General features: G+C 49.2%; 1 long non-coding RNA gene across 1 annotated transcript; it reads left to right on the forward strand.

The window, feature by feature from the left end:
• Positions 1-516: 516 nt before the first annotated feature.
• LOC140476633 (uncharacterized) lies at positions 517-26,158 on the forward strand. Its single transcript, XR_011960542.1, has 4 exons — positions 517-641; positions 1,596-1,711; positions 22,098-22,310; positions 24,778-26,158. It is a non-coding gene; the product is annotated as an uncharacterized lncRNA (long non-coding RNA).
• The last annotated feature ends 177 nt before the right edge of the window (positions 26,159-26,335 follow it).

The following is a 26,335-nucleotide window of genomic DNA, read 5'->3' on the forward strand; positions in this document are numbered from 1 at the left end:
GACTGAGGACCGGGGCCAAAGTATTCTCGGGGAGTGAACGCTTCAAGATTGGTCAGAGAGCAAACAATTTTGCAGGATTGATCATTCTCACTACATAGTGGAGCATTAAATCTCTCTCATAAATCAATTTGAGATTTTAAGAAATCCTGTAGTTGAAATGTAAATCTGATAACGTACATATTTCAAATCGATTTGCATAATTCGAGTAAGAAACTTCTTTCCAAACACCCAGAACGATGAGTAATTTACATACCTGGCCATTATGGATGATTTGGACCGGACAATCTATTTCGATGCTAGACATCTCTATGACTGTAACTCGACAAAGCAAATGTTAATGACTAATGTTTTACCCATCAGTCTGTGCAGTTATGAATATTCTCTATGAACTCACTGATAACCTTTGGCGCACGCGCGGTTTGGTTTCTATGCAGAGCATGCGCAGTGTCACATTGGTCAGGGCAGAGAGAGAGAGAGAGAGAGACATGGAGCTGCTTTCTCCGGCAGCGGCTGCGATTGGCTTCAGAAAGCGGTGCTCAGAGCCGGTGTGCAGGAGCCTCGCTGGGAGAAAGGAGCGGAGAGAATTCACAAGTCCTGGATAAAGGTTAAAAAAAATCCTGAAAACGACCCTCCAGGCCCGGGTAAGAAGGTGGCGGTCTCTGATCAGGGAAGGGGCCCAGAGTCACGACCGCCATTTGTTTGAGGGAAGAGGGAGCGCGGGCCTGAGGGCCGCCATCTTGAGAAGGTCAAGGTGCAGGAGGGCGGGGCTCTCGGGGTCTGTAGAACAATCCGAGGAAAGGGAAGCCCCATTGTTATTGATTAATTCCACGAACACAGCTTCACTGGGCGATCCTGCAGGAATATCCTCTCTCAGTCCTGCTGGGATGTTTCACCCCATCAGAACCAGCAGCTCTCCTCCTCTCTCAGCTCCCCTTCTGTCCTTCCTGCAGCATCTGGCCCCTGGAACATTGAGCTGCCTGTCCTGTCCCTCCCTCAGCTGTGTTTCTAAAATACCTGTGATATCCCAGTCCCACCTTAGATTATTTCACTAAAGACAGGAATGCACCCGATGGATTTTTCTTAACATCAGCAATTGTTTAATACTCACTTACAGGTTTTTAATTACATCGTTTTTGAAGCATTTACTTCACATTCAATCATTTGCAATGGTGGGATTTGAACCTGTGTCCAGAGAACACTTGCTGAGTTTCTGCATAAATTGTCACACATTAATGCCACTGGGCCATCACTTCGCCTGCTCACAGTTTGTATATCCCAGTGCAACATGAATCAAAACCCTTTCTTCCTGTACAATTGTTTGACCCAGCACTCTGGTGATGTGACTCAGTCTCTCTCCATGTGGTATCCCTCACTGTTTAGGTCTAATTGCTGCCTCTGTCAGCGTCTCTCACTTTTGAAGCTACTCCAGATCATGAGCCAACAGAATTCTCAACTACAGAGAGATGAGGCAGCACAGGTCAGGAATGGAGACTGGCATTTTCCAGATCTCTGTGGGGCTCAGTGCCATTCTATATGTGTAACCCTCAAAGCATTAGTCTAATTTCCCATTCTGCCTATTTCTGTGTCCTCTACAGGTACTCATGGAATTCCTGACTCAATAGACTTGCCAACTGCTGATTGGGACGATGGTTGGTCAGCCAGAAAGACAAAGTCAGGGAGGTCGGGAGTCTTCAATAAATCCTGCTGCCAGGTAAGATTATTCCAGTGCACAGAGCAGAAAGTAATAAGGGGGATCCAAACATCAGCTAACAAGGCATGACATAGAGAAAGTGCTGGAGGGGGAGCACAGTTACAGACATACCCCAGTCTCAATCACCACGCCTGCTGCAAGTTTTGTTGTAATGAGACTGCATCGGGAGTTCCCAGTTATCAGTCCAGGCCTGTGCTTTCTTAGGGAGCATCAGAACAACTGAGGGGAAAGCAGGCCTCCCCTGAGAGTGTGGTAATGTTGCCTGGGATCTTTCTGTTCCCTATTCCCTCTCCAACACTGTATCTATGGCTTGTATTGAGGACCAGTGTCTTCAATCATTCTAACTCCTATAACAGTTCCTATCTCTGTCATCTCCTCCCCTTTCACCAATTATTTCACATATTTGAAACCTCCAGTCCAGATGACCATCGTATCGTTGTAACTTGCTTCAGTCTCTCCAACATGCCTTGTCTCGACAGTCTCCTCCTCCAATAACTGGAGACATTGGGTCTGTTTCTGTGTGGCATGACCATTCGGCCGAGGTTCCCTAAATGGAATGATTTGCGTTTGCCTGTGTTTGGCTCATATCCCTTCAAATCTTCTCCTCTCCATGTACCTGCCCGAGTGTCTTTTCTATGTTGTAATTGTACTTGTTTTCACCATTTCCTCTGGCAGTCCATTCCGTCTATGCACCATCCTCTGTGGATCATGTTGCCCCCCAGCTCCCTCTTTAAATCCTTGCTCTCACACCTCATGTTTATGCCTCCTGCTATGGACTCACCTACCCTTGGCTATTCACCTTACCTAGGTCCTATATGGTTTCATAAACCTTTATAAGGTCACCCCGTGGCCTCCTCTGCCCAGGAGAAATATTGACGACAATGTTACCAATATCTCCAACTCGTGTACTCAATGCTCTGACCAATGAAGACAAGTGTGCCAATTGCCGCTTTCAACACCCTGTCACCCTGTGATGCCAGTCCAAGGAACAATGTAGCTGCACCCCTTGGTCTCTCCCTTTTCTCCAACACTGCCCAGGGCCCAACCATTAACTGTGTTAGTCCTCCCTGGTTTGTTTGAACTAAATCCAACACCTGAATTAAATTCCATCTTTCATTCCTTGGCCCACTGGCCCAGTTGATTAACATCCCCTTCGATAATTATATTCCCTGCCCACTCCTCCACTAATCTTGGTATCCATAAACATACTAACAGGGACTGCTATCTTTGCACTCATATTGTTTATGTAAATGGCGCACAACAGTGGTCCCAGCACCAATCCTTACAGCACACTGCTGGTCAGAGGCCCCAGTCTGAACAACAACCCTCTCCCACCACCCTCTGTCTCCCACTGACACCCCATTTTGTATCCAGTTGGCTAGCTCTCCCTGATCCTTTGTGATCTACCCTTACTAATCAATGTATCATGCTACGTCCTGAACAAGGGTTTGCGGAAGCCAGAAACAACGTCTGTTGCTCTGCATTCATCTATCTTTTTGGTCACATCTTGAGCAAACTCCAGTCAAGTTTGTGGGACATGTTATCCCATGCACAAAGCCATGCTGGCTGTCCGTAATCAGGCCTTCTCTTTCCAAATGCATGGACGGCCTACCTCTCAGAATGACCTCCAACAACTAACCCACCCTGATGTCTCACTCATCAGTCTGTAGTTCCCTGGCTTTCTCTTGCAGCCTTTCTTAATTAATGACACAACATTATAATCATAGTCAGAGAGTCAGACCGCACTGTTTGGTTAAACCTAACCATACTCTAAAACGGATCTCATCCCACCTGCCTGTTCCTGGATCATATCCCTTCAAACCTTTCCTATTCCTGTACGAATCTGAATGTCTTTTGAACATTGTAATTGTCCCCATGTTCACCCCTTCCTTGGGAAGTTCATTTCCCACACAGCCCACCCGCTGTGTGACAATGTGCCTCATGTCTTTTTTTTATGTCTCTCCTCTAAACATAAAAATGTAGTGCCTTGTCTTGAAACTCCCCTGTCCATGGGAAAAGACAACTCCCATTAACTCTATCTATCCCCCTCATGATTTTATAAACTTCTATGAGGTCATCTGTCAACATTCAGGTTTCAGTGAAAAATACCAACCTATTCAGCCTTTCTTTATACTGAAGCCTTTCGTACCCAGCCACATCCCAGTAAATCTCCTCCCAACCCTTTCCAGCTGAATAATATCCTTCCTATAACTGGGCGACCAGAACTGGACACAGTATTCCAGAAGAGGACTCACCAATGGCCTGTATAATCTCAATGCGACTTCCCAACTCCTATATCCAAAGGACTGAGCAATGAAAGCAAGTGAGGCAAGCACCTTTTTTTAAACTATCCTGTCTCTCCATGTTGCAAACTTCAAAGAATTATGTAGCTGAACCCTGAGGTCCCTCTGTTCTACAACATTACTGAAGGTCCTACCATTAATTGTATAAGCCCTGCCCTTGTTTGTTGTTCCAAATGCATTACCTCACATTTATTCAGATTGAACTCCATCGACAGTTTTTCAGCCATTCACACATTTCATCAGGATCCCTTTGTAATCTCAGAAAACCTTCTTCACTGTCCACAATGCCACCCTCCAGTCTAACAGCCTATCACACATAGCTCTCTATGGTACAAATATCTCTCCTAGGGGCCCTACAATTTCTTCACCAGCTTCCCACAATGTCCTGAGATCCAGTTGATCAGGTCCTGGGGATTTATCTACCTTTGTGTTTTAAAACCTCCAGCACCTCCTTTTCTATAATGTGGACTCATTTCAAGACATTGAGTCATAGAGATGTACAGCACAGAAACAGGCCCTTCGGACCAACTCCTGCATGATGTTTCCAGTCACATTTGCTACAATTTTGCCAATATCCCTCTGAACCCTTGCTATTCATACACCCATCCACATGCCTTTTAAATGTATTTCTATCAGCTTCCACTATTTGCTCTGGCAGCTTATTCCATCCACTCTGCGGGAGACCGTTGTCCTTTAGATCCCTTTGAAAAGTTTCCCTCGCCTGGGGAAATGACCTTGTCTATTGACCCTGTCGATGACCATCATGATTTTAAACACCTTTTATCGGTTAACTCCTCAGCCTCCCATGTTCAAGTGAAAACAGCCCCAGCCTATTCTGGCTTTTCCCTGAAGCACAAACCCTCCAACCCTGGCAACATCTTTGGTCATTTCTCCTGAACCCTTTCAGGTTCCACATTCACAACTTACCAGAACGAAGGACCCGATACCCAGCATGAGCAAAACCAATGTAGTGTACAAAATCCCATGCAAGGACTGCACAAAACACTACATAGGACAAACAGGAAGACAGCTAACGATCTGTATCCAAGAACACCAACTAGCCACGAAACGACACGACCAGCTTTCCTTAGTAGCCACACACACAGATGACAAGCAACGTGAATTCGACTGGGACAACACTACATTATAGGGCAAGCCAAACAGAGAACAGCCAGGGAATTCCTAGAGGCATGGCACTCATCCACAGACTCTATCAACAAACACATCGACCTGGACCCAATATACCGGCCACTACAGCGGACAGCTGGAACTGACAACCGGAAGTGGCAGAGACAGGCCACTATAAATGCTGGAGGAAACATCACAGAAGCACTTCACAGGAGGCTCCCAAGCACTGAGGATGTCACCTAGACAGAGGACGAAACGTTTGCAAGACAAATTCCCAGCTCGGCAAACAGAACCACAACAACGAGCACCCGAGCTACAAATCTTCTCCCAAACTTTGATTGGTCACTACCTCCTAATGGCTCCTTCACTTCGATGTCCCTGATCCAATCTGGTTCGTTGCACAACACCAGATCCAGAATTGCCTTCTCCCTGTTAGGCTGCAGCACCAACTGTCCTAAGAATCCATCTCTGAGGCACTCCTCAAGCTCCATTTCTTGTGTTCCAGTACCATCCTGATTCTCCCAGTCTACCTGCATGTTGAAATCCACCATATCTTTGCGACATATTTTTGTAGTAATATCTTTGCGACAGGCCAATTTCAGCTCCTTCTTCAACTTACACTCTACATCCAGACTACTGTTTGGGGACCTGAAGATAACTCCCACGAGGGTCTTTCTACCCTAAGAATTTCTCAGCTCTCTCCATACTGACTCCACATCCTCTGCTTCCATGTCCTCCTTCGCAAGGGACTGAATACCATTCCTGACCAACAGGGCCACCCCACCTCCTCTGCCCATCAGTCTGTCCTTACGATAGCACGTATAGCCTTGAATATTCATTTCCCAGGCCCTGTCCACTCCGTTATCCCCAAAACATCGTAATTGCCAATTTCCAAATGAGCCGCAAGCTCATCCATCTTATTTCTAATGTTTTGTGCATTCAAATATAATGTTTTTAATTTGTTACTGCCCTCACCCTTCCTATCAATCCCTATTTCACTTAACCTTACGGCATGATCCCTTTGTGAGTTTTCTGCTCCATTGATTCCGTTGTCTTTCTTGACTTCTCTTGTTCTAACTTTCCCTTCAATTTCCTTCTTAAACTTCCAGTTTGTCCCCCCACCCACGCTATTTAGTTTAAACACAACTGTATTGCAGTGACAAACCTGCCTGCCAGAATGCTGGTCTCCCATCTATTAAGCCGTAAGCCGTCTCTCTTGTATAATTTATCCTTACCGCAAAACATACCCCAGTGATCCAAGAATTTAAATCCTTGCTTCCTGAACCAGTTCCCCAGCCACACATTCAAATCAATTATATCCCTGTTCCTGTCCTCTCCAACCCGAGGAACTGGAAGCAAACCAGAGATTACCACACGAGACGTGCTGCTTTTCAGCTTTCTTCTGAGTTGTCCGAATTCCCGCTGTAGAATGTCCCTCCTCCTCTTCCTGACATCATTTGTGCCGACATGTACCATCACCTTCGCCCTTGAGCACTCTGTCTGCGACATCCTTTATCCTGGCACCAGGAAGGCAACACACTATCCTGAAATCCCGCCTGTTGCCACAGAAACCCCGTTCAGTTCCTCTCACTATGGAGTCCCCTATTGCCACGGCTCTATATGATGTCTGACTCCTCGGGTCTGCCTCCTACGCCAACTTTTGATTGGCAGACCTGACCTCCTCGCGGACTGGCAGTATCATCTGTCTCTCCTGTTTCCAAAAGATTCAACCTGTTCCTAACAGATGCTTCGACTAGGGCCTCTGGCACTTGTCTCCTCTCTGCCTTCCTCACTGTCTTTTCCCTTCTGGTATGCTCGGTGGAATCACCTCGATGAAGGTAATGTCCAGAAAGATCTCGTTCGCTTGGATGAGCATGAGATCATCGAGTTCTTTATCAGTGTTTCAATATGCTCTATCAGAAGCTGAACATGTACACACTTTCCACAGTTATACGAGCCAGATACACCAGAGTACTTGACCTCCAACATCATGCACATAGTCCACTGAACCAGCTTCGCAGTTAAGGAAACCTACACAAACATGGGGAGAATTCTACACAAACTCCACATGGGCAGTCGCCCAAGGCGGGAACTGAACCTGGGTCTCTGGCGCTGGGAAGCAACAGTGCTAACCACCATGTCACCATAGGACCTGGGACTTATAACACAACTACTTAAATAACAGTCGCTCAACTTCCCAAATAGCCTCTGTGCTCTGACTTCACTTCCTCCCAGCTACCGCCACTCTCTGCTGCACTCAGACCCTGACACACTCCCTGCAATGACAGTCGTCCTGTCACCGTCACACTCCCCCATCACCATACCAATCACCCCTCACACTTTTTCTGTCACCATCTCCTTGTTGCCTCGCACTTATCCGTCACTGTCGCACTGTCTCCCACACACTCACTCTCACACCATCACACTGACCCGCTCACACTGACTCCATCACAATAACCCTGATACCATCAAACTGACCCCGTCACACTCACTCCCTCCCTGACCTCCTCACAGTCACTCTGTCACTGTCACCCTGAGCCATTCACATTCACAACATCATTGTCACACTCACACCCTGACATTGACTCCATCATCATCACTATGACCTTCTCACACTCACTCCGTAACCATCAGCCTTACTCCCTCACACTCACTCCATAACTGTCACGCTGACACCCCAACACTCACTCTGTCAGTCACCCTGACACGCTCACATTCACTCAGTCACTGACACCTGCAAACCCCACAGTCAGTCACTGACACCTGGATCCCCTCACACTCATTCCGTCACCGTTTCCCTGAACCCCTCATACTCACTCCGTAATTGTCTCCCTGAAACCCTTACGCTCACTCAGTCACCCTTTCCATGACCCCCTGACGCTCACTCCGTCACTGTTCCTTGGAAAGGGTTACAATCACTAAGTCGCCATCACCTTAAAACCCTCGCAGTCACTGCATCAGTTACAACCTGACAAACATACATGCACTCTGATCCTGATATGCTGAAGTACTCACCATCACTCTGAGCTCCTCGCATTCTCCATGTCCCCGTCACGCTGACACCGTCGCACTCATTCTGTCACTGTTTACCTGGTGCACAAATGCACATTCTGTCCCTGCCATGCTGAGGCGCTCACAGTAACTCTGTCATGTTCACCCTGTGCCCCTCACAATCTGCCTGTCCCCGTTACCCTGAGGCCCTCACACTGTCTTTGTCCCTGTCACCGTCACCCCCTCACACTCACTTCATCTTTGCCACACTGACGCCGACACACTCACTCTGGCTCTGTTACGCTGCCCACCTCACACTCACTCCATCACCATCGCCACCATCTCTCACACTGTAGCATTGGTCCCATTGCACTCACTCCATCAGGGTCACCCTGAACCCATCAGACCCACACCATCACCATCACGCTGACCCCCTCGCATTCACTCCATCACCATATCCCTGACCCATTCGCGCACACTCCATCACCATCACCCGGAACCCCTCTAATTCATTCGGTCACCATCAACGTGACCCCGGCATGCTCACTCCCACCCTGACCACCTCACACTCAGTGCATCACCATCATCTCATTAACATTATTCCAATACCGTCACACACACTTCGTCACGGTCACCCTGACACCCTCACACTCACTCTGGCACTGTCTCCCTGAACTTCTCACACTCACTACATCACTGTCACCTTGATGCCCTCACACACATGCCGTTATTATTGCTCTGACCCTCTTATACTCACTCCGTCTCTGTCAGCCTGGCACCCTCGCACTCAGCATGATTGTCACCCTGCCACCGACACATTCACTCAGTCACTGGCACCCTGGCACCATCACACTCACTCTGTTACTGTCACCCTGATGCACTCACACTCACTCCGTCATTGTCAACCTGGCACTCTCGCATTCACTTAGTTACTGACACCCAGACACCCTCACATTCACCCAGTCACTATCACACTGTCCCCCTAATACTCACTCCGCCATTGTTTTCCCTGACAGGTCACACACACTCAGTCACCATCACCCTGAAACGCTCACACACAATGTATGAATGTCAGCCTGATGGAAACACACACTCACTCCATCCCCGTCACGCTGAGGCACTCACAGTCTCTCTGTCCTTGTCACGCGGAGGCACTCACACAGTCATACTGACATCCGCACACTCACTCCATCAGGGTCATCTGGATCCCCTCACACTCACTGCAAACCCCTCACCATGATCTGCCCACACTCACCCGTCACTGTTACCCTTACCTCCGTCCATTCACTCCATCACTGTAATCTATGATACCCTCACACTCACTCCATCACAGTAACATTGGCACCCTCACATTCACTCTGCGACCGTCACAATGACCCACTCACACTCACTCCATCACCGTCACAATGAATGCAACACACTCATACCTTCAATGTCACCTGATACCCTCACACTCCCTACATCGCAGACACTCAGACCCCTTTATTCTTTCTCCGTCACTGTCATACCCTGACACGCAATCTGTCACCGTTACCATCAGCCTAACACCCTTACACTCAGGCCATCACCTCACCCTGATCTGATCACATTCACTCCATCACTGCTAACTATGCTCACTCTGTTGCCCTGACTGACTAATAATCACTCAACTGCCATCAAAATTGCCGCCTTATACTCAGAATGTCACTGGCCCATGCAAACCGTGACATGCACTCTCTTACTGTCACCCTGACCCAGTCACACTGAGTAGGTTCCATCGCGCTTTTCTCCTTAACTCACAACATCACTGTTACCTAAGCCTCTCACACTTACTCCATCACCATCACCCTGATTCCTTAACACTCATCCATCACTGTCAACCTTACCTTCTCACATTTACTCAATCACCATAACCTATGACACCCTCACACTCACTCCGTTAGTATTACCCTGAAACCCTCAGAATATCTCCTTCACTGTCACCCTGACGCTCCCAAACTCAGTCACAGGCACCTTGACCCCTTCACACTCACTCAATTACTGTCATCCTGTCCTCCTCACACACACTCAGGTACTGTCACCCTGACCCACTCGCACTAATTCCATCACCTTCTAGCTAATCCCCCGACCCTCGCTCTTTCACTGTCACACTCACTCAGGAACTCACATTGTACCGTCACACTGATCCTATGACAATCACTCCCTCACCGTTACCCTATCACTCTCACACTCACTCTGTCTCTGTTATGCTGAGCCCATCACATTCAGTCCCTCAAAGTAACCCTGTAGTCACAGTCATGGGCACTCTGACCCCTCACAGTCACTGAGTCACAATCAACGTATACTCCTCACATTCACCCTGTCACCGTTTCCTTGAACCCCTCACACGCATTCCATCACTGTCACCCTGATACGTCACACTCACTGGGACACAATCAACCTCACCCCCTCGCATTCACTCATTCACTGTCACCCTGACCCTCTCACACACACTCCTTCGCTGTCACCTTGACCTCCTCGCAATAACTACTTCATCCTGAGCCCCACTCACTCACTCTATCACTATCACCCTGATCCCCTCACACTCACTCCAACACTTTCACCCTGATCATCTCACACACACTACATCAGGGTCACCTTGACACTCTCACACTCATTCCATCCCTCTCACCCTGACCTCCTCACACTCATCCATCACTGTTATCCTTACCTTCTCACATTCACTCCATCACCTTAACCTAGAACACACTCACATTCACTTTGTCACGGTCACCCTGACGCTCTCAAGCTCAGTCACAGGCACCTTGACCCCTTCACATTCACTCAATCACTGTCATCCTGTCCTCCTCACACACACTCAGGTACTGTCACCCTGACCCACTCGCACTAACTCCATCACCTTCAATCTAATCCCCCTACCATCGCTCTGTCACTGTCATCCTCACTCCGAAACTGAACATTGGTACCGCCACACTGATCCCATCAGACTCACTCCCTCACCGTTACCCTAACACTCTCACACTCACTCTGTCTCTGTTATGCTGAGCCCATCACATTCAGTCCCTCAAAGTAACCCTGTAGTCACAGTCATGGGCACTCTGACCCCTCACAGTCACTGAGTCACAATCAACGTATACTCCTCACATTCACCCTGTCACCGTTTCCTTGAACCCCTCACACACATTCCATCACCATCAGCCTGATAACTCACACTCACTCGGACTCAATCAACATCACCCCCTCATATTCGCTCACTCACTGTCACCCTGACCCCCTCATACACACTCCTTCACTGTCACCCTGACCTCCTCGCACTCACTCCTTCATCCTGACCCCCTAACACTCACTCCATCACTATCACCCAGACCCAATTACACTCAGTGCATCCCGCCACCCTGACCCTGTCACACTCAAATCCTCAATGTCATCCTGACCATCTCAAACTTACTCTCCCCACAGGCCACCTCACACTTCTCCATCTCTGTCACCATGACCCCTGCACACTCACTCTGTCATTGTCAGCCTGACCTCATTACATTCACTTTGTCACCCAGACCCAATCATATTCAGTCCTCCCTGCCACCCTGGCCCCCCTCACTCAGTCAATCACCGTCATCCTGACTCCATCACAATCAGTCTTTCAGCAATCGTCTTACCCCCTCGCACATAGTCAGTCACTGTCACCCTGAACATCTCACACTCTCTCTGTAATTGTTCCGCTTCGCAGCCTCACAGCCATTACATTCTGTCACCCTGATCCCCTCACACTCACTATACCACTGTCATCCTGACCCCCTCACACACACTCTGACACCATCACCCTGACCCCCTCACACTCACTCTGTCATTGTCACCCGTACCCCCTCACATTCTTTCCGTCACCCTCATGAATTCACACTCCCTCCATCACCCTGAAACCCCTTACATTCACTCCGCTGTTATCACCCTGACCCTCTAACGCACATTTTCTCACCATCACACTGAAGCCCTCACTCTCATTCCATCAGTTTCATACTGACTCCGTCAATCTCACTTCATCACAGTAACGTTGGCACCCTCAAACTGGCTCCGTCACTGTCACACTAACACCTTACAGACATACTCCATCACTGACACACTGATCCCCTTACACTCACTCTGTCACTGTCACACTAACACCCTCACACTCAGTCTGTCATCGTCATTCTGACACCCTCGCACTGACTTCTTCACCACCAGCCTGACACCCGCACCCTCACTCCATCACCGACATCCTGACCCCCTTACACTCACTCAGTTACCGTCACCGTGAGCGCCCATTTATCATTGGTCACCGTCAGATTTACTCTGTTTCTGTCACGCTCACTTGCTGACTCTCACTCTGTCCCCGTCACCGTGACCCCATCAGACTCCTGCAATTATAGTCATCTTGAACCCATCACACTCACTCCATCACCAACAATCTGAATCGTTCACTCTCACGCCATCATTCTGACTCGGTCACACAGATGCACCCATCCTATCACCATGAACCCTCAAAATCATTCCGTCACTGTCACGCTGACTTCCTCACACTCAATCCCCAAGGATCCCCCTAAATGCCTCACACTTCCTCTGTCACTATCACCCGCAGCCCTCTCACTCACTCCATCACACTGACCATCCTCATAAACACCCTGTCACTGTCACCCAGGCCCCCTCACACTCACAGTCACTGTCACTATGATCCCCTCAAACTCACGCAGTCACAGGCAACCTGACCCCCTCATAAACACTCAGTCACTGTCACTGTGTCCCCATCACACTCATTCCCTCACTGTCACCCTGACCCCTCGCACTAACACAATGTCCATCACACTATACCTCCACACTCACTCAGTCACTGTCACCCTCAAATCCCTGACGCTCACCTTGTCAAGTCACACTAACTCCATTAGACTCAGTCCGCCATTGTCACCCCGAACCCCTCACACTCAATTTGTCACAGGTAACCTTGACCCACTTCCTCCCAATTAGTCACCGTTACCCTGAACCGCTCACACTCCCTCCATCACTGTCACCCTGATCCCCTTCCACACTACACTGTTACTGTAACCCTGACCATTTACATTGATTCTGTCGCTGTCACGGTGACTACCTCACAGTCACTAGCTCACCATCACACTGACCCACCTCACACGCACTCCGTCACCCTCACCCTGACATGATCACATATACTCCATCACTTCTACCCTGGCTCCCTCACACTTCGTCAGTCACCTTGACGCCCTCACTGGCACCCTGTCCCCCCCGCTGATCACTTCATTATCCCTACCCTGCCCACCGTCATACTCGCACAGTCACCCTAACCCGCTCACACTCTTTTCCTCACCGTCACCCTGACCCCCTCAGAATCGCATCTTCGCCATAACAGTGTATCTCTCACATTCACTCCATCTCTATCAACCTGACCTTATCACAACCCTCCTTCACCATCCCCGTGAACCCATCACACTCACTCTGGAACGACCACCCTGACCCTCACACTCACAGTGTCGATGTTACCCTGGCTACTCACACACTCTCACTCCATCTCTGTAACTCTGACCACTTCACACTTACTCCACCAAAGTCACCTTGAATCTGACACACTCATTCCATCACTGTCAACCAGTCCACCTCATGCTCACTCCATCATTGTCACCCTAACACCCTCAAACTCGCTCCGAAACTATCACCCTGACCACACACACTCACTCTGTCAATGTCACCCTGGCCACCTCACGGTCACTCTGTCACTGTCACTCAGACCCACTCACAGGCACTTGGTCAATGTCACCCTGACTCCCCTCTCCCACACTCACTCTGGAACTATTACCCTGACCCGTCAGACTCACTCCATTGACGTCACCCTGGCCATATCACACTTACTCCATCTTTGTCATCCTTGCCACATCATATTCACTGCATCAACACGATTTCCTCATAACCACTCCGCCTTCATCACTGGGATCCCTTACACTCACTCCATCACTGTCTCCAAGACCCTCTCACACTCAATCCATCACTGTCACCCTGACACCTTCAATCTACTCCGTCACCTTCACCATGACCCCCTCACACTCACTCTGTCACCCTGACACACTCACACTAAAACCATCATAGTCACCTAGACCTTGTAACAATAACTCCTTCTCTGTCACCCTAATTTCCACACACCCACTCCATCACCATCAGACTGACCCTCACACTTATTGCGTCACTGAGACACTGACTCTCTCGCACTCACTCGACCTTTGTCTCCCTGACTCACCAACATTCACTCTTTCACCATCACCCCGAAACCCTGATATTCAATTTTTCACCCTAATGTTCACATACTCACTCCATAACCGTCACTATCACCCATCACATTCTCTCTGTCACCCTGACCCCCTCACACTCTGTCATCGTGACCGCCTCCCACTTTCTCTGTTGTTGTCAGTCTGACCCTCTCACACTTACCCTGTCAACATCACCCTGACCCCCTCATACACACTCTGTCACTATCACTCTTACCTGCCTCACTCTCACTCCACGGCCCTCACCCTGATCTGATCACATTCACATCATCACTGCAACCCTGACCCCCTCACACTCACTCCGTTGCCTTGACCCACTAACTATTACTCCACCCCCGTCATACTTGCCGCCTTACACTCTGTCTTTCACTGGTGCACGCACACACTGATACCCTCTCTGTCACTGTCACCCTGACCCAATCACACTGAGTCCGTTCCAGCACAAATTTCTCCTTATACTCACTCCATCAGTGTAACCTGAGCCACTCACACTCACTCTATTACTATCAAACTGACCCCCTCCTTCTCACTCCATCACTGTCACCCTGACCCCCTTACACTCACTCTGTAACCATCATCCCGAGTCCCTCACACTCAGTCCATCACGGTCACTTTGCACCCTTCAGTCTCATTCCATCACAGTAACATTGGCACCCTCAATCTCTCCATCACCATCACCCTGACCACCTCACACTCACTCCATCACCATTGCCCTCACGCCAACACACTCACTCCATCACCATGACGCTGACGACCTCAGTCACACTCCATCACTGTCACCCTGAACCCCTCAGTCTCACTCTGTTACCATTACCCCGAACGCCTCTCTCTCACTCTGTCATCGTCATCTAAACAGATTACACTTACTCAGTCACTTTCACCCTCACTCGCTGACTCTCACTCTGTCTCCATCACCCTGGCCCGATCAGACGAACACACATTCTGTAACTGCCAACCTGACCCACTCACATGCACTCTATCAGTTTCATCCTGACCTCCTTACACTCAGTCTGTCACACTCAGCCTGTCCCCATCAGACTCCCTCCGTCACCCTGACACCGAACACTCACTCCATTCCCCTCATCCTGACCACTTCACACTCCATCCCTCACTGTCACCCGACAATTTCACATTCACTCCATCACTGTATCCTTGATTACCTCACACTCACTTCGTCACCATCACCCTGACCACACACATTCACTCTGTCACACAAACCCAATCACACCCAGTCCGCCCCGCTAACCTGGCTGCCTCCTAGTCAAACCCTCAAAGTCATCGTGCCAACTCAGACTCACGTTGTCACCCTGGCCAACTCACACTCGCTGCGTCACTGTCACCATGAACCCCTCAAACTCACTCAGTTATAAGAACCCTGACCCAACTGCCCTCATGCCCCTGCACCATCACACTCATTTCCTCACTCAATCCCCCACTATTACACTCACTACTGTGCTCCCTCACCAGTACCCCAAATGATCTCCGAATGTCACCCTCAATCTCACGCTTCAACCAATGTGCCGCTCACTCCCGTGCACATACCCCCACTGTAAAGCTCACTCACCCTCACACTTCCCCAAGCTCACGCTCACGCTCGCTCTCCTGCACACTTGCTTAGCACTGAAGTCATCCCCTGACACGCTCTCCTACATTCTTACTCATTTCCCTGCACACTGCTCCACCATAACACTCACTTTCCTGTACATGCACCCAGAGTCGTAGTCACTCACCTGCACAATTCCTCACCATCAAGATCACTTCTCTGTTTGCTCCCCAGCCTTTTCTCTCACTCATGCAAGTGTTGGCCTGCCATCATACTCTCTTTCTGGCACACACCCCAACCATCACGATTACTCCCTGTACACTCCCCCATCGTCATGCTCACTTCCCTGCACACACCCCCAGCGTTATGGTCATATTTGTGCACATTCGTCGACCATCACTCACTTCACCGCACACTCCCCAACACAATGCTCACTCCATTGCACAGTCTGCCTCCTTCACCATCGCTCTGCTGCACACTCCCCGAGCAACTGCCTCATTCGCCCCAACATCAAGCTAACTTCCCCACAATCTCATCCATGTCACACTCACTGCACTACACACTCACCCACTATCAAACTCACTCACCCACACTTTCCACACTGTCACGCTTACTACCCTGCACATTGACCCACAGTCATGCTCATTCCACCACACTCTCCCTCACCCTCACACTCTTACAACTCCACCGTAGCACGCACTTGCCCACACGCCCCTACCATTGCACCCACACACACACGCCCCTAACATTATGCTCACCGCGCCACACACACCCACAGCAACGTGCTCATTCTCGCACAAAATCCCCCACCTTCACACTCACTCCCCTGCAATCTCACGCAATGTCATTTTCATTTACCCCCACACTCCTGAACCGTGCACACTCTCCCACCCTCACGCTCACTCTCCCACACACTCCCACACAATGAAGTTCACTCTCCCACACACCGCCTCAATGTCACACTCCATTAACACCATACTCACCCACCGTCACAGTCACTCCCACTTTTGCGCCATTACACAAACGCCCCCACGCACTCTCCTACCATCACACTCCCTCCCCCCATGCACCACTTCCTTTGCATCCATTCCCCGGCATACTCCTCCACGATTGCACTCACACCACTACAAACTCACGCATCATCCCACTGACTCCTGCACACACTCATCCACCCTCATACATTCTTGTCTGCACACTCTCCACCATCATGCACACTTCCCCACAAGCTCACCCAACATCACACTCAGTCACCCGCACAGTCCACTTCCGTTCAGCTCACTCCCGCACTTCATGTCCAACCATCCTGCTCACTTCACTACACACTCCCCCACAGTCCCTCTCACTCCCCCCACATACACCACAATGTCATGCTCACACCCTTGCACACTCTCTCACTGTTATTTTCATACTCCCCGTACACTGCCCCAGTGTTGCTTTCATTCCACTGCGCACATGCCACCATCACACTCACGTCTCCGTGCACACTGCCACTATCATGCTCACTCCCCATCAGACACTACCCAGTCACTCTCACCTCCCTGCACACCCCTACCATCACACCTACTCCTCTGCATGGTCCCCATAATCAGTGTCCCAGATCCTTCCCCACGGTCGTGCTCACTCCCCAATCAGACACACTCCCCTGCACACTGCCCCACCGTTACGCTCACTCCCCTCCCACACACACGACTACAGAATGTTCATTACCATGTACACTTCCCCCACCATCACACTCACTGACCTGCACACTACTCTGCGTTACGATCATTCCCCGAACATTCCACCACCATCACATTCCCTTTCCAGCACTCTCCCCCACCGTCACACTCACTCACCTGCATACTTTAGCATAATCACACTTACGCCCCCACACACATCTCCAACGTCACTCTCTCTCCCCATGTATACTCCCACCATGAGACTCCCGCAGCTGCACACTCTCCCACTGTCACTACCCTAAGCATTCACTCACGTTCATGTTCACTCCTCACACACTTCCCGCCCTGACGTTGACTCCCTGACACACTCCTCAACCGTCATGCCTACTTGCTGCACACTCCCTCACCATCACGCTCAGTACTCCGCCCACACCAACACTGTCAGAATTAATCCGTCACACAATCTCCCACAATCATACTCAGGCCCTCTTGCTTCCCGATTGTTATGCTCACTCCCCCGCGCACTCCCCCACCGTCAGTCTCACCCATATATTCCTCTCCATCATACGCACTTTCCCATCATCATGCCGACTCCCCACAAACTCCACCAACATTTCACTCATTCCCCAATGCATTCTGCCACTGTCACACTCCCTTCCCAAACACTATTCCATCATCACGCTCACTCGCCATGCACACCCCCAATGTCACACTTACTCACTAGCATATGCTCCCACCGTCACACTACTCCCCCGCACACTCCTGCACTATCATGCTTACTCCCCGACACACTCCCCCATGGTCACACTCACTGCCTCACACTCCCGCGATGTCGCACTCACTCAGTAGGAGTCTCCATCAACATCACACTCACTCCCCTGCTTACTCCAATATCATCATGTTCACTCCCTGCGCTCTGTCCCATGGTCACATATACTCCCGCAATCACTCCAACATTACACTCACTCCAATGTTACTGCACATTCTCATTCACCACCCCACATATTTGCCCACTGTTATGCTCACAATCACCCACAATCACCTTCAATGCCTTGCACACGTCCCCACTTTCACACTCACTTCGACACGCTCCCGCACTGTACACTCACTCTCACGTACTCTACCCCACCATCACTGTCTCTTCACTGCACATTCCAAAACCCATCACGCTCATTCCTCTTTCCTCTCCCTCACTGTAATGTTCTCCTCGCACACACTTCTCCACCTTCACTTTCACTCCTCTAAACATGCACCCACCATCATACTCACTCACCCGCACACTCCCCGACCATCACACTCACTCTCTTTCATATTGACCCAAAATTCCGCTCAGTCCCTCGCACTCTCTGCCAATGTCATGCATGGACCCATTCACTCCCCCACTGTCACACTTACTCTGCTACACTCTTCCCCGATGGACAGGCTCGCTCAAATGCACAAATATGCCAAGGTCACTTTCACTCCACCTGCACACCCACATCATCAGGCTTGCTCTCCCACAAGCTCCTACACTGTCAAACTCACACCCTCACACACTCCACTACCATTGCAATTATTCCCCACGTTTGCCCACCATCTAACTCACAGCCCCAAATCTCTCCACCATCATGTTCACACCCCCATACACTCCCCCATTATCATGCTCGCTCCACAACACACTGCCCCACCAACAAGCCTACTCCCCACACATATGCCCACCATTACCCTCACTCACTCACACACTCTCCACCATCATGAGCACTCCCCTGAATGCTCTCCACAGTCACATTCACTCCCCTACACAATTCGCCATGGTCACATTTACTCCCCTGCATACGCTCCCAATATCACACTCATGACCAAGCATACGCCCCCATCGAATGCTCACTTCCCTACACACCGCCACAACGTAATGCTCAATACCCCGCACACTGTCCTACCATCACACACATTCCCCTGCACTCCTTCCCACTGTCCCGCTCACTCTTCCATGCACAACCCCGCTGACACACTCATTCCTCAGATCTCTCTCCCACTGTCATACCATCTCGCCAGCAAACTTGCTTCCATCACACTCATTCCACAAATACTCCATCATCGTCACACTCACTCCCCTGCATACGACTGCACCACTTCACTGCACACTCCCTCACCATCACACTCGCTCCCTCTACACTCTTCTTCACTGTCACCCTCTCTTCCCCGCACACGCCCAAACCATTATGTTCACACTCCTGCACACTCTCCCACTGTCAAGCTGACTTCCCCGCAAACTCTGTCACCGTCACGCTCAACCCCCGCACTCACCCACCCTCACCCCTCAACATTATGCTCTCTCTCCTCCCACATGCCCACATTACAATGCTCACTCCCCCGCGCAGTTCCCCAACTAATGCTCAATTCTCGTTCACTTCATCACCATAACGCCTACCATGCTGCACACTCCCCACCATCACACTCACTCCCCCACACACTCCCTCATCATCACATTTACTTCCCCTACACTCTACTCCACTGTGACATGCTCTACCCTTCTCAAATCAACACCATAGCCCTCACTTGTATGCAAATTTCCCCACCATCATGAACCATCATCGTCAAACTCACTTCCCCACACACTCCCCGGCCATCACTCTCCCTCCCCACACACTCATACCTCATCACGCTCTCTCCCCCACAAACGCCCACACACTCATGTTCACTCCCCAGAATACTTCGCCACCATCGCACTCAGTCTCCCTCACACTACACCACGGTCCCACTCAATCTCCCCGCACAGTCTCCTACCATCATGTTCACTCCTTGTACACTCCAGCACCCACACACCTACGCGACTGCGCAGTCCACACCGTCACGCTCATCCGCCTGGATTCTCCCTCTCCATTACGCTCACTCACCCGCACACTCCCTACCCTAAGCATTGGTCATGTACTCGTCCCTCGTTCATTCTCTCGAACTGGCCTTTGATCACATTCCCACTCAGATCAGTGAGCATCAACAATGGGTTCCACACAGTCTCCTCCTGTAAAGCAGCCTATTCTTCAATACCCACCCTTTTGCCCCTGCCACAGCCGATTATGCCTCCCCCATTATTACCTCCTTCTTACGACTAATGCTCTCACATTCACCGAGCAAAGACGTTTGTCCCAAGCTCCAGGTATTAAGTGAGCAACAGCCTGTCACGCCTCATTCATCTTTCCTTCCCCAGCATCGGCCTGAATATCCACACCTCTCTTCCTTTCCCCACAGCATTGGAATGTAAAAAGAGGATTCGAGGAAAAGAGAATTGGAGAGTGGGAGTTTGGGAGATAATGAGTGCAGAACGCAGAGAGCTCAGGAGAGTGGGGAATGGAGGTAAAGTGAAATAGATTGTAAATGGAAGACGGAGTGAGAGACACAGAGGAACAGTGTGAGCATTGGAGGGAGAGGGAAAAAGGCAGAGAGATGAATTGTGCAGAAGTCCAGGTCCAAGTGGGGGGACGCAGAGGTGAAAGCAAGGACAGAGTGACTTAAACGCACCTGCTGAGTTCAGGCCCATTCTCTCCCCTTCCTGTGGACCAGAACTTGGGCTGAGTCTGTCTCTCTCCAGCCCAGCTTCTTTAAAGCAAAAGCAAACAACAATACCATTCACTCTGCTGCTTGGCGCTTTTTAATGAACATTATTTGTTGTTTACAAATGGAAGTGGTGGAGTACAGTCAGTGGGATGTTGCTGTTGCTCATTGGCCCCTACGTTGTGAGAAACATTCTCATTTGTCCCTGGAACGCCACTTTGGGGTAATGTTGGACAGACAATAGCTACCCTCAGTCTGTTAACATCGAGACAGACTACTTCATCTCTGAAACTCTGAACTGATGTGAGGAAATCCTGGATGGACTGATTAACGACTGAATAGGGTTGAGTGATGAATTTAGGTAAATGGATATTTCAGCGCATTCTTCAGAAGCTTTCTGAACTTATTCTGTGTCACGGCATAAATCGCGGTGTTTGTGCAGCAACTGAGGAGCTGCAGCATGAAGCCCAATTCCCGCAGATAAGGATGGAGATATATAGGGGTATTCCCAATGTCCTGAAACCGGGCCCACATAGAATACAGCATAAATATTGACCACAGCAGGATGAAATTAGCTGAGATCAAAAACAGTAAAACGATAGATTTAATTCGATTTTTCATTTCTGGGTCGGACTGAGCATCCCCATTGTTGGCAGCTAGGAGTCTCCTGCGGGCTCTGCTGGTCACGATAATGTGTGTGGCGGTGAGACCATTGAGCAGCAGAATCAGGAGAAATGGGAGAGCCGGGGTTATAGTGTATTGGATGGACTGGATTGTGACCCAGACATGGGAGGACTGAACACCATCTTTTGCATAACAAACCCAGTGGCGGTTTATCATCACATACTGAGTTGTGAGCATAAAATACCAGGAAATGTTCTTTAAACAGCTCAGCACAGTCACTGCTCCCAGAACCACAGCCGCCGTTTTCTCACTGCAATATTTACTTTTCAGCTTCTGGCAACAAATGGCCACAAACCGATCAAAGGTGAAAGTGACGGTGAACCAGACAGAACAGTCAATGGATGCATAAACCAGGACGGCGTGGATATTACACATGGGGATGGACGTGTAAAAGTAAAACAACTCTTCATAAACAACGGGAATCCTTCTCAGTATCAGTTCGAAAGTAATGACCAGTAGATCTGCCGCTGCCATGGCCACCAGGTAACGTCTCACACATGGAGACAATCCACAATCTTTCTCACGCAGGACGTAGATTGTCAGTGCGTTCACTGTGAGGAAGGAAAACAAGCAGATTATCCATCAGACTGGACGCAAATTTCCTCATCTAACTGAGGACCCAGTGAGATTATCGAATGTGTCACTGTACATAGGGATTTATTACTGAAATAATTGGAGCTGCAATAACAAATGGGAAATTCTGAATTACTGACAAAAATGTCACAAGCCACAAGAAACCCTCCCTCCCCAAACACACAGAGACACGTCCATAAGAACAGATGGTTCCTGAAACATTCCCACACACTCAATCACTCGAGACCATGCACAGGTCACTTCTTTCCAGATCCTAATACAGAGGGTGAAAAATTTGCTGTTCCAGAGGATTCATTCCCAGTTCCTTGAAGAGAAACGGAGTTTGGAACTCTCTGGTTTTTAGTCTAAGTTGTGGTCGATCCTGTGTCGTAAAGGAATGTAAACGCAGGGAAAACGTACTCAACACTTTCACTGCCTGAGCGACTTCGGAGCAATCTCTTTTTCCCTGGAAAGGGATCCTTTCCCTCGGCATCTGACCATTTGTGCAATTCATTAACATCAGGCCGTTCACAAATAGTGTCCGGGATAGAATGTTCGGGGACTGTCCGTTATAAAATATTGGGTACAGAATATTCAGGGAAATCTTCCGCAGCTGCTTTGGCACCATTCCCCATATTTTCCTCCACTACATTGGTGACTGTATTGGAGTTATCTCGTGCTCACACGAGGAGATTGAACAGCTCATCACCTTCACAAATATATTCTAGCCAACCTCAATTTCACCTGGACCATTTTGGGCACCTAATCCATTCTGACACCTCGTCATCTCCATTTCTGGCGACCAATTAACAATGGACATTTCCTACAAGCGCACTGACCTACGTAGATACTACACCTCCTTCTACCCTGCCTCTTGTACAAACGCAATTCCTTATTCACAATTGCTCTATCTCCGTCCCACCTGCTCCTCGGAGGACCAATTACACCGCATACAAAACCCAGCCGCCTTCTTCACAGATTACAATTTACCTTCACACATGTTTGATAATGCCATCCAGCACATCTCGTCCACTTCCTGTACATGCGCCATCCAACCCCAGTGCTCCCAACGCAACAAGGACAGAAACCCTTCATCTTCCACCCCACCAACTTCTGCATACATCACATCATACTTTGCCATTTATGTCACCTACGAACAGACTCCACAACGTGGAATATTGTTCCCTCCTTATCCTGATCAGAGGCCATTCCCTCCATGACTTCCTCATCAGATTGACACCCTCCACCAGCCCTCATCCCACTCCCGACACTTTCCCCGGCCATCACAAGACCTACAAAATATGCGCCCACACCTCCTACCTCATATCCATCTACAGTCACAAAGGATCCTTTCGCATCCGACAGAAATTTATCTGTACCTCCGCCAATGTCACCTACAGTATCATTTGCACCCAATTTGGTCTCCTTTACATCGGGGATACTGAATGCCATCTTGCAGATCATTTCAGACTACATCTCTGGGGCACCCGCAGCAATCACCACCACCGCCCCATGTTGAACACTTCAACTCCGCCTCCCACTCCGTCAACGACATGCAGGACCTGGCCTCTTCATCTACAAACAATAACCAGCCGAAACCTTGAGAAAGACGCCTCATATTCCGACGTGGGACATTGCAACTGAACAGGGTCAATGTAGATTTCATTATTTTCCGCATTTCCTCTCCCCCTACGTTATCACAATCTGAAGGCTCCACCTCCCCACCACATCCTTGACCTTTCCTTCATATTTCCCTTTTTCTGGTCCGCTCTCCTCTCTGACCTATCACCTTCTACCCCACCTCCACCTGTCTATCACATTCTCAGCTACCTTGCCCTCAGGCCAACCACTTTCCATTTGTTTCTCAGCCACCCAGCCCAGAAGACTCATTCCTCATGAAAGGCTGATATTCGAAAAGTTGATTCCCCTTCTCCTCGGATACTGCCTGACCTGTAGTGTTTTTCGAGCATTACATTCCCAGTTAGAAATCAGTCTGACACCATCTTACTCAAAGATTCAGGCCTAATGGTTAATGTTTCATGAAGCACTGTCGCCATCCCTGGGTATATCTTTACCCATCAGCAGGACAGACCCAAAAGTAATGGGGGTTCCCTGGAGTACATTTAAGGAAGGGGTTACCCTGCAATTCACCAACATTGATTTCAGGACCCGGGAAATCTCATGCTAACAGGTCAAAGATGGTCAAGGAAATTGCCTGAGGATGGATATATCCTGCCCCCCTCCACCCAACCTCTCTGTGGTAACTCAGTTCCCCTTGACTTTGAAAACAAATCAAAGGAAGCACTACGGGTGAGAAGAACATAGAACATACTCTGGGTCTGGGACTTCATGGCCATCACCAATTGTGTTTCCACAGGTCCACCACTGACTGAGCAGGAAGAGACATCAGATACACAAAAACCAGACTGGGGCAAGTGATGGGGGAACCAAAAAGAAGGAAACATTCTCACCAAACTCCTTTTTCCGGATGGATCAGTCCTTAACAGTATCTGTTGGAGCAGCCAGCACACAGTTCTGGAGGAGGGAATGCCTCAGCCGCCTCAAATTGAAGGTCCTACCCATACTGTTATGTGGCATTCCCTCCTGTGAAGTAGGACATACTTCGAAAGGACCAAGCAAATGGAAACTGGTCCTCCATGAGGCATCATGGGCTATCAGCAGCTGCAGCATCAATGGCGTTCCCTCCATCATAAAATCAGAAGTGGACTGTTCAGCCATGGTTCCAAAATGTTCAGTAATATTCATAACTACACCTATGCTGAAGCAGGCTATTCAGCCCATCAAGTGTTTTAAACAGGAACAGAATGAGGCTATTCAGCTATTCGAGCTTTTCAGCTTTTGAAGCTGATCTTTTAATATCTCATTCCTGGTCCATTGGAAATTGCAGGGAACATTCATCCTTTCAAAACAGCCACACAGGAATATGGGAGGACTAGTTATTGAGCCGGGAGAAGGTATAAGTTAGGGATAAATGTGTCTTTATCAGTTCAACACAAATTAACGACTGCAGTGACACGGTGACCAGTACTGGGATCTCAACGATTTGCAAGGTTTTAGAGAAATGCAACAGATGTATTCTAACTTAGATCGTCAGAAAATTAATTTATCAAGAAGAGGTAGAGAATCTCTAATTGGATAAGCAATGGACAGCGGCTTGGCAGATGGAATGTAACATGGGTATATGAAAACTATGATATTTATCAGCAAGAATAACAGGCTGTATGTTAAATAAATGTAGGGGGATAACAGGACTTATAGACACAGTGTGTCCTGCTGCGTTCAGTCTGACCTTTTCAGACATGGGAAGTGTTGCTCCATCTCTCTGATGGTCTGCTCCCTAATGTTCCCAGTGTCCCCACAGCTCTCGTTACACACAGAATATTTTGTAGTGGTTGGTTGGCGGTGTGGAGTAGTGAGAGGTACTGTGTTTTAAGCCGTGTTCCAAGGGGATGGCCTTTATTCTGATGGCTATCATTTCTGGCTACGTAGATACCTGAAGACAATAGGAATAGCTGACTGCTTCTGAATGAAGAAGCTGTGGTTACTGCCAGGACAGTGGGTATTCACCAAAATGATGTACTGTACATAGTCACGCTGCAACATTAATGGAGTGAGAGATGGAGGGTCCTATCACAAAATGAGAATTAAAGGCATTACAGATCAGCTGAAATTGATAGGTCCAATACAGTTTCAATCCATAACAAGAGAGAAGCATTAAATCAGAGGAGATATCTCACCAGCACACAATACTGTGTCGACCAAGATCTGCTCAGTCCAGCCCAGCAATCTGCCGAGTGCAGAAAACTGTGCAGACCACAGCAGTGCATTACTCTAAACTAGACATCTGTCCAGCACAGGGAGTTGAGCAGACCACAGAATTGCTTCGATCTTTAAGCTCGGACTAGATGTATGTT

Source organism: Chiloscyllium punctatum, chromosome 4, assembly GCF_047496795.1.
Source record: "Chiloscyllium punctatum isolate Juve2018m chromosome 4, sChiPun1.3, whole genome shotgun sequence".
In the NCBI taxonomy this organism is placed as follows: Eukaryota; Metazoa; Chordata; class Chondrichthyes; order Orectolobiformes; family Hemiscylliidae; genus Chiloscyllium; species Chiloscyllium punctatum.